This window comes from Phascolarctos cinereus, unplaced genomic scaffold (assembly GCF_003287225.1).
Source record: "Phascolarctos cinereus isolate Bilbo 61053 unplaced genomic scaffold, phaCin_HiC Scaffold_8;HRSCAF=390, whole genome shotgun sequence".
Classification (NCBI taxonomy): domain Eukaryota; kingdom Metazoa; phylum Chordata; class Mammalia; order Diprotodontia; family Phascolarctidae; genus Phascolarctos; species Phascolarctos cinereus.
Window position 1 is genome coordinate 66,509,376 of NW_027556291.1, and position 15,188 is coordinate 66,524,563.

Sequence of the window (15,188 nt, forward strand, 5' to 3'; positions counted from 1 at the left end):
CCTGGTCATGCTGACTTTACTATGTATCAGTTCATGTAAACCTTCCCATGCTTCTCTGAATGTGTCACCTTTATCATTCCTTACTATGCAGTAATATTGTCTTCACTCACTTTCAGGCATCTATCCATCCTTGACTAAAGTCAAGTTTCCCAAAAACTTGCATTTATTCCACCTAAGTCAGAAGAACTGGGTTCAAGTCCCAGCTCTGCCATTTAGCAAGTCAAGTCACTTCTTTAAATCTCAGTTTCCTTCTTTAAAAAGTGGAGTTAATATATTACTAAGCTCACATGGTTGCTGTCTTTTAATTTTTTTTATCTTATTCTTACTTTTGTTTTCACATTATATTCATTTCTGAATACATTCCTCCTCCACCCCTTACCCATCCCTTGCAACAAAGATTTTTAGAAATAAGAGATTAAAAAAAACAAACCAGTTCTGCAAAATGAAGAAATGCATTGTGTCTGGCCATAATATGCAATGTTTCACATCCATGGTCCCCCACCTCTGCAATGAAGGGAGGGAAACATTTTCTCCACTCTTCTCCAGGGCCAACTTTGGTGATTATAAGTATGTAGGGTTTAGTTTCATTTTTTTGTTTTTCCCATTTACGTTGCTGTAATCATTATATATCCATTTTTCCTGGTTCTGCTTTCATCACTCTGCATCTGTTCATAGGCCTTCCCATACATTTTGGAATTCTTCACATTCACTGCTTCTTACAACATAGTTATATTCCACTACATTTCTGTATCAAGGAAAATGAGGCCCAGCAAGGCTAAGAAAAAGTGTCCATTTTTACTGTTAGTAAATGTCAAAGGTGAAATTCCTGACTCTACACCCAGTACAAGATGATGTTTCATTTCCAGCTCTTTGCTACCACAAAACATGCTGCTGTTTATATTTTGGTGTATATGGAACATGACTACCAGTGAGAACTTTGGGTCAAAGGACATGGGCACTTTAGTCATAATTCCAAATTGCATTCTAGTACATTTGGACTAATTCACAGTCCTAACAACAGTTTATTAGTGTGCCTATTTTCTCACCGCCTCTCCAACATTGACCATTTCCATCTCTCCATTTTTGCTAATTTTCTGGGTGTAAGATAAAACCTTGGAGATGTCTTGATTCACATTTCTCTTATTTTCAGCGATTTAGTGCAATCTTCCACATGGTTGTTAATAGTTTTCAAGTCTTTTGAGAAATATCCATTTGTGTCATTTTATCATTTATCCATTGGAGATGCCTCTTGGTCTTATATTTATATTTACATCTCTTCTTACCAGTGATTTGGAGCAGACTTTCATGCGGTTATTAACAGTTTGTAATTTTCTGAAGAACTGTTCATTCATATCTTTTGACCATTTATCCACTGGAAAATGGTCCTTGGTCATACGTGTGTTAATTCTCAATTAGTTTGGTTATCATATGGCAGTGGAGCACTGGACCTGGAGTCAGGAAGACCTGAGTTCAAATCCAGCCTCAGACACTTATGAGCTACATGACTCTGGCCAAATCCTTAAACTTTCTCAGCCTTAGCTCCCTTGTCTATAAAATGGGGGTAATAATATCATCTACCTTCCAGCATTGTTGTCAGGATCAAATGAACTAACATTTGTAAAGTGCTTAGTACAGTGCCTGGCACATAGTAGGCGCTATATAGATGCTTATTCTACACACACACCCCTCCCCCATCAAATTCACTAACTTAGTGTTTGATAAACCTGAAAGTATTAATTATCTAGGAATAATTGTATTTGACCAGAATTGCTGGGAAGAAGGGAAAGCAGTATGGCCAAAATTAGGGCTAAATCAGCATCTTATACCATATACTGCAATAAATTCAAAATAGATGTTTTAAGAATATTTACAATTACACCCCTTTCCCCCAAATTAGAAGAGAACCAGTGACGGCTAGGTAAGGTATGAATTCTTAACCAAACCAGGGAGAGAGGAGATTACAAAGAGTAAGAGAGAAAATTTCAATTATACCAAATGGAAAAGCATTTGCATCAACAAAATTAAGGCAAGTAGGTAAGAAGGGAAGCAGATGACTAGAAACAAATCTGGGGATCAATCATGTCAGATAAAGCTCTGATATCCAAGATATACAAGCAACCCAGAGAAATGCACATAACCAGAAGCCATTCCCCCAAAAGTAACTGGTCAGAGGATGTGAGTAAGCAGTTCTCAAAAAATTGAACTGAAAACTATTAACAACCACCTGGAAGCATATACTTGATTGTTGATAATATAAGAGATGAAAATTCAAACAACTCTGAGGTTTTACCTTACACTCAACAGATTGCCAAAGACGACAAAAGAAGGTAATAGTTAATGTTGGAAGGGTTGTGGAAAGATGGGCACACCATGACACTGTTGGTAGAACTGTAAATTGGCCTAACCATTCTAGAAAACAATTTGGAATTATGGGGAAGGGAAGGAAATAGGCATTTATTAAGCACCTACTGCGTGCCAGCACTGTGTTAAGCACTTTATAAACATGATCTCAAATGATCCTCATAACAACCTTGGGAGGTAGGGGCTATTATTATCCCCATTTTATAGTTGAGGAAATTGAGACAAACAGAGGTTAAGTGACTTGCCCAGGGTCACACAGCTAGTAAGTGTCTGAGGCTGGATTTGAACTCAGGTATTCCTGATGCCAGGTCCAGTGCTCTATCCACTGTGCTACTTAGCTGCCTCAGTTAGGAATTATGCTAAGAAATTGACTAAAATGTCTATGCCCTTTGACCCAGAGATCCCATTGCCAGGCACGTACATGATGGAGGCCGATGACAAAAAGAAAGGCCTCATATATGCCAAAATACTCTTTATAACATTTTTTTGTAGTAGTAAAGAATTGGGAAGAAAAAGTAGATGCCTATTGATTGGGCATGGCCAAACAAATTGTGACACATGAATGCAATGGAACATAATTGTGCTGTAAGCAGCAATGAATATGAAGAATTCAGAGAAGCCTAGGAAAACTCACATGAATGAATGAAAAGCGATGTAAGCAGAACCATAAAAACAATACATAAAATGAAAACAACAATGAAAATAAAAACAACAACAACAAAACAATCACAACTGAATGCTCTGAAATGATAATAACCAGTTTTGATCGGAAAAAAGAGACATGAAAAGGCACCTCCACGCCACTTTTTTGCATAGGAGGGAATAGAGTAGGGGTTTGGAACAGTGCATATAATATCAGGCTTTGTCATATATTGGGTAGTTTTGCTCAACTCTTCTCCCCCCCCCTTTTTATTCCCTGGGAGGGAGGAAAGGGAAAGGTACATTGTAAAATATAACTGATATGAAACCAAAGATATATTCAAAAAAAAGAATTTTAAAAAAAGAATTCTCTCTCTGCCCATAGAGTCAGCCAACAATCATGGATATTAGCCTTTTTGTAACTCTAAAGGACAAATAACTGGCAGCTATTGTTAGAATTATTACTATTCAGATTTGCACTAATCCCACTCATTCATTCAGCAAACAGCAAATGACTCCCTTGCTTACCCACTAAGCATAGAACACCATACTAGACACTGGGGGAGCTAAAAGGAGAAATAAGATATGGTTCCTGCCCTCATGGAACTTACACTCTAGAAGGCGAGATAAGGCAGATAATACAAATTTGAGTTTGATAAGTGTGTGAGAGGAAGTGATGATAAAGTAGTGAGAAGAGAGTTTGTCTCAGAGCCAGGGAGACCTGGGTTCAAGTGCCACTTCTGACATACACTGGCTATGTGGCCTAGGCAAATCACCTAACCTCTCAGTGCCCCAGTCATTGCTCTGATAAGTTGCAGGGAAGGTCCACATCTCTACCAGTAGAAGGTATTTCTTTGATAGGTATTCCCTGCAGCAATGAAATCAGAGGCCTGGATTTCCCCCTTCCCTGCCTTCCCAAAAGTCTGTAAGAAGTCTACAAAGCACCTGTAGTTGGGCCTTGAAAAATACGTAGGATTCAATCCAATTCAATTCAACCAACATTTGTTAAACATGAACTACTTGCAGGGCATTGTGTTGGGTGCTGCAGATTCGAAGACAAAGATGATACAGCCCCAGGATGTAACACATAATAATTTTATCTTCCTACAAGGATGCCAACCTTGTAAGAAGAGAAGACTGTTCTTCCACAAATATTCCTCTTGTGTTGGCTTTCTGGCAATACAGTGTGATGGAAAGAGCCCCAAACTAGAGGCTAGGACAGCTAGTTTCCAGGGCTGACTCTAGGTATGTGACATTAGTTAATATACCTGACCTCTTCAAAGTTCATCCGGAAAATAAGATATTAGACTAGAAGATCTCTGAGGTCCTTTCTAGCTGACATAGCAAGGCATGGTTGGGAAAGCTTTGGATTTGGAGTCATAGGAACTGGGTTTAAATCCTGGCTCTGCCACTTACTACCTGTATAAATAACTGTAGGCAAATCACTAGCACTGCAGGTCTCAGCTTTCTTATCCATAAAAGAAAGGCTTGGACTAAATGACCTTGAAGGTCCCTTCCAGCTCTAACATTCAATGTTCTAAGGTCCTTCCTGTCTCTAAAAGCCTTGTTCACAAATCCTTTCCAACTCTAAGCTCTGTGATCATATAGTTAAAGAATGCTTAGGTCATGTGAATTGTCCCACCCCACCCCCATTCCTGAAAACAATTTGGAATGATGCAAGAAGAGTGTGTAAAGCAGAGCTTCCCAACCTGGGATATGCAGATCCCCAGGGAATAGGAGAAGTTTATCACGGGTATACTGGGAATATTTGGTGAGTAACGATATAATCCTGTTGAAATATTCCAAAAGTAATCATGCTAGTGAAAAAAAAAATGTGGATTGGAGAGAGAACAACTTTATGATGCCAGAAAAAATGTTTTGTACCAAATAAAGCTTTCTTTATGAAAATTAATCTCTATATTTTATTTCTTCTGTGCATATTCATGATAAACTCTAGAACTTATTTCCTTTCATTTTGAATAAGGGGTATGAGAAGGTTTCCTGAAAGCTAACTCATTACCCCAGACACAGGGACCAAAGAAGTTTGGGAACTCCTGACCTAAATTGTTCATACCAATGGTGGGGAACCTGTCGCCTTGGGGCCACATGTGGCCTTCTAGGTGCTTGGGTGTGGCCTTTTGACTGAGTCCAAGTTTTACAGAACAAATCCTTTTATTAAGGAGATTTGTTCTGTGAAATTTGGATTTAGTCCAAGGGCCACTCTTGAGGACCTAGAGGGCCACGTATGGTTCATACCTTTAGCCCACTGATCCCACTATTAGGCATGACCCTCAGGGAGGTCAAAGACAATATATCCCAAAATATTCACAGAAGCACTCCTTGTGCTAGCAAAGAACTAGAATTACCTGGTGCCTACAGATTGGAGAATGGCTGAACAAAGTGTAAAGTAATGAACATAATGAAATGTTATTAAAAGTAAGAAATGAGGAATACGAGGAATTCAGAGAAACATGAGAATCAATCAATCAAGAAGCATAGACTAAGTGCTGATGGTATGCCAGCTACTGTGCTAGGTAACAAAGGTGCAACTGACCCTGCCCTCAAGAAAGTTATACTCTGTAGCCATTAAAATTTAAAATGGCACTAAGACTTTTGGGATACCCTGTATATATATATATATATATATATATATATATATATGCATGTATGTATACATGTATACATGCATATATATGTACATATACATACATATACATACACATATATACATATATACATATATAAAATGCAAAAGTGATTTGGGTGAGGAGGGCACCAGAAATTGGAGGAGGGGAGAAGTCAGGAAAGGCCTCATGTAGAAGGTAATACTTGAGCTGAGTTTAGAAGGAAGCTTAGCATTCTGAGAGGCAGAGATGATGAGAAAGTACATTCCAGGCATGAAAGAAAGCCTCTGTAAAAGGCCAAGAGACAAGAAGTGCATTGCTATGTATAAGCAACAGTAATAAGCCAGTTTGATTGGATCAAAGAGTATGTGAAAGGGAATAAGGCTGGAAAGGTAGGATGGGACAACTGTGAAGGAATTTAAATTCCAAAGAGAAGAGTTTATATTTGATCCCAGAGATAATAGGGTGATGAGGACCTGATCATAATGGGAGCCATATGAGAGAGAAGAGGAAAGATACAAGAGACATTGTGGAGGAAGAAATGACAAAAATTTGGCAACTGATTGGATATGTGTGGTAAAGGAAAGTGATGAATTAAGGATGGAAACAAGGTTGAGAACTGGTGTGACCGGGAGGCTGGTGGTGCCCTGGACGGTAATAAGGACGTTCAAAAAGGCATTCCACAGGGGCGGGGCAAGGGAGATAAAGAGTCTTGTTTTAGACATGTTGAGTCTGAGATGCCTTTGGAACATTCCATTTGAAATGTCCAATAGTGTAGGATTGGAACTCAGGAGAGAGATTAGCCTTGAATATATAGCTTAAGGAGTCTTCATAATAATGATCTTTGAAGCCATGGGAGCAGATAAGTACACCAAGTAAGCATAGAGAATCCCTTGAAAGAGACGATTTGTTTTTAATAAGTAGAAGAGATTTTAAAAAAAGAAAAAAAGAAAAGAAAAGAACTAGAATCTAAAGGGGTTGCCTATTGATTGGGGAAATGATTGAACAAACTGTGGCATGTGAATGGAATAGAATCTGATTGTGCTGTAAGAAATGACAAAAGGACCCTGGGTAGCATGATCTAATGCAGAGTAAAGTGAGCAGGATCAAGAGAACAATTTACACAAGTTCAAAAGGATTGTAAAGAAAAACAACTCTGAATGACTTAAGAACTCTGAGCAATGCCATGACTAACTATGACTCCAGAGGTTCAATGAGGAAGCTTGTTATCCACCTCCTGACAGAGGTGATGGACTCAAGGCACAGAAAAAGACATATATTTTGGGACATGGCCAGTGGGTGGATTTATTTTGCTTGACTATGCTTAAATGTTTCAAAAGATTTCTTTTGGTTTTTCATTGGGGGAAGAAGGAAGAGAAGAGGAAGAAAAGGGTTAGCAATAGTGATGCCCCCCAAAAGTAGGCCAATGACACATTTTTTAAAATGCATAGATGCAAACAGAAAAGAAAGTCAGAAAGAAGCACAGATAAACAGCACAGTTTTGAAAGTAACATGTAAAGCTTATTATCAACTTTTTTTAGTATTTTTTAAAAAGAGTAAACAGGATGAAATAGAGATTTGGGGTTTTATACAATGCTCTTCTCATGTTCTGTTTTGTCTGGTAAATACTCTTTTTTTTTGGTATGAAAGTTCAGAATAAAAATTTTTTTTAAAGAAAAAAGGGTGAATTGTATTGGTTGTATTTTAAAGCAAATATTTTAATTATATATTTTTGTAGTGTAACAGAATATTCCGATAGTAAATTCTATTTTGAGTATGGTTTTACATGTGTGTGCATCTGTGTGTTGCTGGATATGTGTGGAAAATGCTGGAAGACATTCAAGTTGAAAGTCCAAAATGACTCTTTATTTTGTTATCAAATTGAAAAAGGTAATTTTTGAATGGCTCATTTCATTAAAAATAGCATTCAAGTAAATTTACTAGTAAAACTTGAGGATGAATAAAAAAATTAAACAGAAGAAAACAGAAGGAAGTTCAGAAGGAGACACAGATACGGAGGGTGATACTGGAAGTACCATGCTAAATCTGAAATATCAAAAATAAAAATGAAAGAAACCCAAATTATAGGCAGTGGAAGTTCACGGCTCCATATGCAGTCTCCCTTTTCTGTTCTTTGTATGTGCAAATGTTTGTGTTGATTTTTGTCAAGTTCATAATTTTTAAAAGGACAGTTTTTATTTTTAAAAAATTTTCTTATTTATTTTATTTTTTTGCGAGGCAATCAGGATTAAGTGACTTGCCCAGGGTCATGCAGCTGAGGTCAAATTTGAACTCAGGTCCTCCTGACTAGAGGGCTAGTTCTCTACTCACTGCGCCACCTAGCTGCGCCAAAAGGACAGTTTTCCAAAGAAGATAAAGGAGTCTAGGGCAGAGCTTTGGGAGTCACTCACAGTTAGAGGGTGGGATATGGGTGATGATCCAGCAAAGGAGATGGACAGGAAGGGAGGGAAGATTTCTATATATGGATGCAGAGTAAAGTCAGCAGAACCAGAAGAAGATACACAGCAACCACACCTGCACAAAGGGATAGGTTTCTCAAAATGAATCTGAGCCCTGAGTAACTACAAAAGCAATAATGGTCCTAGAGAACAGATGAGGAAATACACTTCCTTCCTCTCAGTGGAGAGGTAGAAGATTGTGAAGGCAGAAAGCCACACAGATACATTGTCAGGCATAGTCACTACACTGGTTGCTTTTGTTTAACTGGTTTTCTTTGCTATGAAATCCAGAAAGGACAGTGCTGTAAAAATAAAAAGCAAAACTAAAACTTATTACTTGTCTTTTTAAAGAATGCCCAACTCATTCCTATGTTATGTTTCAACTGTTCACATTACTGAGAAAGCCTTCTTCCTGTAGCCTACCTTCCCCACAAAAAGAAAAAGGTTACCCACCTCTTAATCACTCAGATATTCCTGTGTCTGCCATCAACTGGCAGTGAGCTCAGGGTCTTCTCTGGAGACCTGTGATCCACACCTGTATTTCTTACACTTATCCATCAAAAAATGGCATTCATCCTCTGTTGCTCAGGCAGAGATGTCAAAAGGAGTCCACCACCCTGTGGAAATGAGATTCTAATAGATCCAAACATTTCTCAACTCAGTGTGCTGAAGGCAGCAAAGCCCTGTGGTGCTAAGTCTGTAGCTCGTCCTCCCTGACATGGAACCTATTACAAAATTCATGCTATCATCAGAGTGGAAAAAGAGCTGCATCTGAAAGGCAGCAAGGTCTTTCTCTTAATGTATGTGGGATGCCATGCCAGAGCTTGCTCCTCAAACCCTTATGTGGGGGTTCACAGCCTTTATTCAAGCTGGAGGGAGCCAGGTAAGACTGTCTCAAGTCATGGCTGCTCAGTGATGAGAATACACCTTAAAAAAACCAGATCAGCAGTGAATTTAGAAACAGAAGTTGGGGTCAGATTCTCAGTTAGTGAAATACCTGTATATTTCCATGTTGACTGGGCCACACTCTTTGCAGATTATGCATGGCTGTTCTCTCTTGCTGACCTTCTTTGAAAACAAGCCTATAAATCTTACACTGAGAAAAAATAGTCATTTCCAAAGCACTTGAAATTTAGCAGATTTCCTGAGACAAATATCCATTTGTTTTCAAGTAATTCAGAATTCGCATGTATAACTTATATCATTGATACACTTGGAATCAGAAAAAAAAAGGAAAACAAGAGACTGAAAATCCAAGAAGGAGGAAATGTAGTCAAAACTTCTCCCTATCCCAACCCCCTCAAGAAAAATCATAACCCTCTTATCCAAATAAAACATTTGTTTTATTTATATTTCATTTTTATTTATTTATCTATGCTTTATTTATATTTACTTATATTTTGCTAAATAAAGTAGTGTGGTTACTATAATGTTAAGTGGATTACCATTAAGAAATGTATCATATGAAGATATATGGTTCTATATCTATTGGGTTGTTTCTTTTTGGTGCATAGGGAAATGTTCAAATTTGTTAATATTTGTGGAATTCATCAAACATTTTTTTAAAATAAAAGTGAAGTAGGGTTAATATAATCTCTTTATCATTGTGGTTATGAGGCCTGCTCTCACTCCAGAAGGTGGAAGACCAGAATTCTTTGAGTCGAGGCTCCCGGGTATTATGTTAGAATCACTGAATTAACATAAGAGAGAACCACCCAATACCCCAAAATCAACTAGGCCACTTTGCAAGGTAAGTAAGATAGCCATAACTGCAAGCTTTTAAGCAGGGCAAGTTGGTCACTTCTCAGAAATATTGTGATAATTAAGGTTCCAGATCATCTCTGGTCCTAGTATTCTATGATATTAGGGTCCAGGAAAGGTTTCTGGTAGACCCGCCTGGATTTTGTCTTACCCACCCCTCCCCCGCATGCTTCTAACTATGGAGAAAGTTCATTCAGTAATTATACATAAGAAAACTCAGAGAAAAATGATCAAAGTCTATCAATAATAGTGTTACCTTAAAAATTACCTAAAGATCAATCGATTTGGAAGTCCAGGGCATCAAATCACCATCAATTTTCTATCCTCACAGATATCCTCCATTGTAGTGTGCTGCCCTTTACTTTATAGAGCAAAAGTCGCCCAAGTCACTGATTGGCTGGCAGGGCAAGGGAGTTATATGACAAATGATGGCAAAGTGGCCCCTAGTGTTCCTCACATTCACACAAATCATATGATTTTCTGGGTGGGTCTACTCAGTGAATCAATGACCTCATAGAAATCCCAGCATTGCCCATTGGTGGCAGTGCCCAGTCATTGCTGCCACCATAGCAGATGGAGATTCCTAGGTCCACCCTTCTAGTGCTCTTAGAAGGTGCCCTCCTTATGATTTCTACATGCAGTGGTGCTCTCTGGGCAACCACGATCTCTGCCCCATACACAAGGCACATACCCTGCCCTTGGAATCTGGGAAGATCATTCTACCAATACAAACATTTTTCATGATTTCCTTCTACTATCTGTAAATAGGAAGCACCATTTTTGTCTTCCCCCCTTTCCAAATCTTCTCATGCAATCTTTATAGTACTGTTGAAAAGGGACAATTTCCTAAGGGCAGATACTTATCTTCTGGTCCAGCGGGTCTGTGACAGGGAGAAAGTCTGGAAGGAGCCACCCAACAGTGCCAACAGTGACACGTATAGTGGTAGACTAGCTACTCACCCACTTTCCCATGGGCCTAGGTTACAAGCTACCCCTTGTAGGGGTAGGAATGGGGTGTTTATGAGGCGGAACAATATGACTGGTGACTACTACCTGTGAATGAATGCCCCTGCAGTGACAGCTTTCTGAGGTAGAGAACATAATAAAAGGAAGTCATAGTGTGCTAGTTTTTCAGAGAGCTAACTTTCCCAAAGGCCTGGCCAAACTGGATGGGACGGAAAAAGAAAGGAAAGCAAGCAAAAATAAACATGATTTGTCCACAAAGTACAGATGAAGAGACACAAGAGCATAACAGTCACCCATGGACAACTTAAACTTAAGATAACAAGCAAGGAAAAAAAATCTACCTGGCAGAACAAAACCACAGCCCTCATCAGGAGGGCCCAGCCAGGCCCCTTGAGAGGCAGGCAGCCGGGTTAACACACCTGTTTCCTGTCTTCACTTTCAAGGAAGGCCAGATCATCAGACCTCTGAATCAATAGACAAAAATAGAATGAGACAATTTTTAGGGAAGGAAATAATCCCTTTCTTCTACTCTCTAGCCTCCTCTCTCAAAAACAAAACAGAACCAAACAGCCAATGTGTAAGAGTAGTGGGAAGTGCCTTGGAATAGGAGCCAGGAGACTACATTCTGCTTCCAACTATGCTATTAACTAGCTGAGGAACATTAATCAATCAATCAACAAACATCTATTAAACACTTATTAATAATAACTCCCATTTTGATAGCATTTTTATAACTATACACATATTGTCACATTTGACCTTCACAGTAATACTACTGGGGAGGTGCTATTATTATCCCCATTTTACAGTTGTGGAAACCAAGGTTGAGAATAGTTTCCCTCTGTTGATTATTTCCAGACAATCCTGGCTATAGCTCATTTGTACGTTGTTTGCATGCTGTCTCTCCCTGTCTCTCCCAGTAGACTGTGAGCTACATGAAAGCAGGGATTGGATTTTCTTGTGCCTCTTTTTGTATCCTCAGTGCCCGATATACAGTAGGCACTTAATAAGTGTTTATTGACTGACTGACCGAGTTGGCTAAGGTCACACAGCTAGTAAGTGCCTGAGGCAGGATTTAAATTCACATCTTTCTGCTCCAGGTCCAGGGCTCTACCTACTATGCTACCTACCTATTATGAGCCAGGTACTATGCACACTAAGTCCTGGGTATACATAGACCAAAATGAAAAAGTCTTTGCTGTTAAAGAGCTTACAGTTTGTGGGGTGGTATAATTTTGGCATACAAAATAATTATAAGCTCATTTGCAAATGGAAGGGCTTACACTAAATGGTATCTGAGGTTCTTTTCTACTCAAATGTTCTGTGGTTCTAGTTTCAGCACTGTTACTAACTAGTCATGTGACCTTGCAAAAGTAATTTTCCTCACTAAGCCTCAACTTCTTGGTTTATAAAAAGAAGCTATAAGGGGCAGCTAGGTGGTGCAGTGAATACAGCACCAGCCCTGGATTCAGGAGGACCTGAGTTCAAATCCAGCCTCAGACACATAACACTTACTAGCTGTGTGATCCTGGGCAAGTCACTTAACCCCATTGCCTAGCCAAAAAAAAAGATAAAAAGAAGCTATGTGATCTCAAGGTCTGTTCCTGCTCTAAAATTCTATGATTTACCAAACCATTGAGTCAAATTGAGTTGAAAAGATTAAAACAGAATATCTTAGCTTCTAGTGCTATATACAGCCAATAAAGTCCTCTAAAAAAAAATGCCTCATCAAGGGAGGAGGTGAGCCATAAGGTTATGCCAGGGAAACGCAAACTCTGGCAGATCAGACCAAGTAGGCCAGGTTTTAAGGACAGGCCCTTGACTGACTACCTAGGGATCTGTTAGGGTCATCACTGAAGTGTCAGCCACAAAAGATATGCTGCCCATCTTCAAAGGGGCTGTGGGCTGGATCTGTGTAATAGGATGAGCACAGACACCAAGGCTCCAGTGAAATCACAGAGCCCCAAAGAATTCAAATCTGTGCTATACTCAGTAACTCAACAAGTATTATTTTATGCACCAACTCTGTGCCAGGCCCTGGGGATACAAAGACAACATGGACGTTCCCTGCCCTCAAGGAGGTTACATTCTACTAGATGATAAAACTTGCTCACAAGTAAGTGATGGAAAGTAATTTCAGGTAGAGAATTCTAGTAACTGGGGTGGGGGAGGGGTTGGAAAAATTCTCTTGTAGGAGATAGCACTGGGTTTTGAAGGAAGCTGAGGATTCTAAGAAGTGGCCATGAGTAGAGAGTACATTTTAGATATAGGGATCACTTATGGGTTTTTGTTTTTGTTTTTTTTGGCTAGGCAATTGGTTTAAGTGACTTGTCCAGGGTCACTCAGGTAGTTAAGTATCAAGTGTCTAAGGCCGGATTTGAACTCAGGTCCTCTTGAATCCAAGGCCCGTGCTCTATCCACTGCACCACCTAGCTGCCCCTAGGGATCCACTTTTGAAAAAGCACGCAAGTGATAGATGGAATGCTAGATATAAGGAATAACTAATGGACCAGTTAGACTAGAACAGAGAATATGAATGAGGAGGCAGCCAGGCAGTACAGGTATAGAACGAAAGACTTGGAGTCAAGAAGACCTGTGTTCAAATGCTGCTTCAGACACCAGTTGTATGAACTTGGGCAACTCACTTAACCACTCTGTGCCTTGGTTTCCTCAACTGTCACATGCAGATAAGAATAGCATCTACCATATAGGGTTGTTGTGAGGATCAAGTAAGTTGGAATATGTAAAGGTACTCTGCAAATTGAGAAGAGAGAAGCAGAAGAGGAGGAGGGGGAGGAGGAAACAGAAGCAGAAGCAGAAGAAGAAGAAGAAGAAGAAGAAGAAGAAGAAGAAGAAGAGAAGAAGAAGAGAGAAGAAGAGAGGAGAGGAGAGGAGAGGAGGAGGAGAGAGAGGAGGAGAAGGAGAGGAGGAGAAAAAGGAGGAGGAGGAGGAGGAGGAAGAGGAGGAGAAAGGAGGAGGAGGAGGAGAAAGGAGGTGAAGAAGAAATGAGATTGTAAAGGTAGAGGGGAGTCAGATAGTAAATGGCTTTAAATGCCAAACTGAAGAGTTTTACAATTTTATCTTAGAGGCAACATGACAATTTGGGGGCAGTGGAGTGACATGGTCAAATGTGTATTTTAGAATATCAGTTTCTCAGCTTATGGAGGATGAAATGCTGAGGGAAGTGACTACATGTAGAGAGACCACTTAGGAGGTGACAGTCCAAATAAGAGGTGATAAGGGTCTGCAGTAAGATGGTGGTTATGGGAGTGGAGAGAAGGGAACAGATGTGAGAGATGCAGAGGTAGAGCTGATAAGACTTGGCAATTGATGGGCTATGGGGGGAGGGTGTTGAGGAAGAAGGAATAGGTAAAGATGACTCCAAGGTTGTGAACCTGGGTCACTGGATGGATGGGGGTGCTCTCACAGAAATAAGGAGGTTCAGAGGAAGGGTAGGTTTAGGAGGAATATGGTGAGTTTGAGAAGCCTATGAGACATTCAGATGGAGATGTCCAGAGGGCAGTTGGTAATACGGGACTGGAGCTCAGGAGGGACATTATGGTTGGCAACACATATCTATGTTGCTGTTGTTGTTTAGTCATTTTATTCACTGCAGCACCACCTAGCTGCCCGATATCCCCTATATCTATATCATTATCTATCTATCTATCTATCTCTGCAGAATCATCTGCATAGAGCTGATAGCTAAACCCACAGGAACTGATAAGATCACTAAAAGAAAGGATACAGGGAGAAGTGTTCAGGACAGAGCCCTGTGGGCCACCCACACTTAAAAGCAAAGACTGAGAAGGAAGGCAGTGTCCCAGCAGCCAAGAGGGAAGACAGAATCCAGGAAGAGGGGATGATCTACAATGTCCAAAGCCGCCGAGAGGCCAAGAAGAACAAGGCCTGGGAAAAGGCCGTTGGATTTAGCACTACAGAGATGGCTGGGATGATCTTGGAAAGAACAGTTTCAGTTCAGTGGTGGGATCAGAAGTCAAACTGTAGGGAGTGGGAGGGGAGGTGGTCAAAGTAGACAATGGGTGTAGACAACCCTTTCTAGGAGTTTGGCTGTGAAAGGGAGAAGAGATATACAACTGCAGCTTGAAGGGATGGCAGAGTTAAGTGAAGGATTTTTTAAGGGATGTTTATAGGCAGTAGGACAACAGCCTGTGGATATGGAGATAATGAAGATGAGAGGACAAAAAGGAATAACAGAGGGGGTAAGTGACACTGATCTGCTTTTTTTCCCCTTCCTTTGGTAGGATTAATTTAATGTAATTTTGCTTCCCCTTCTTATGAAAAATAAAATTGCTGTCATAATGTATACAAAACAAGCAAGCATATGACACATGAACCATTTTTGGAACCCAAGCTG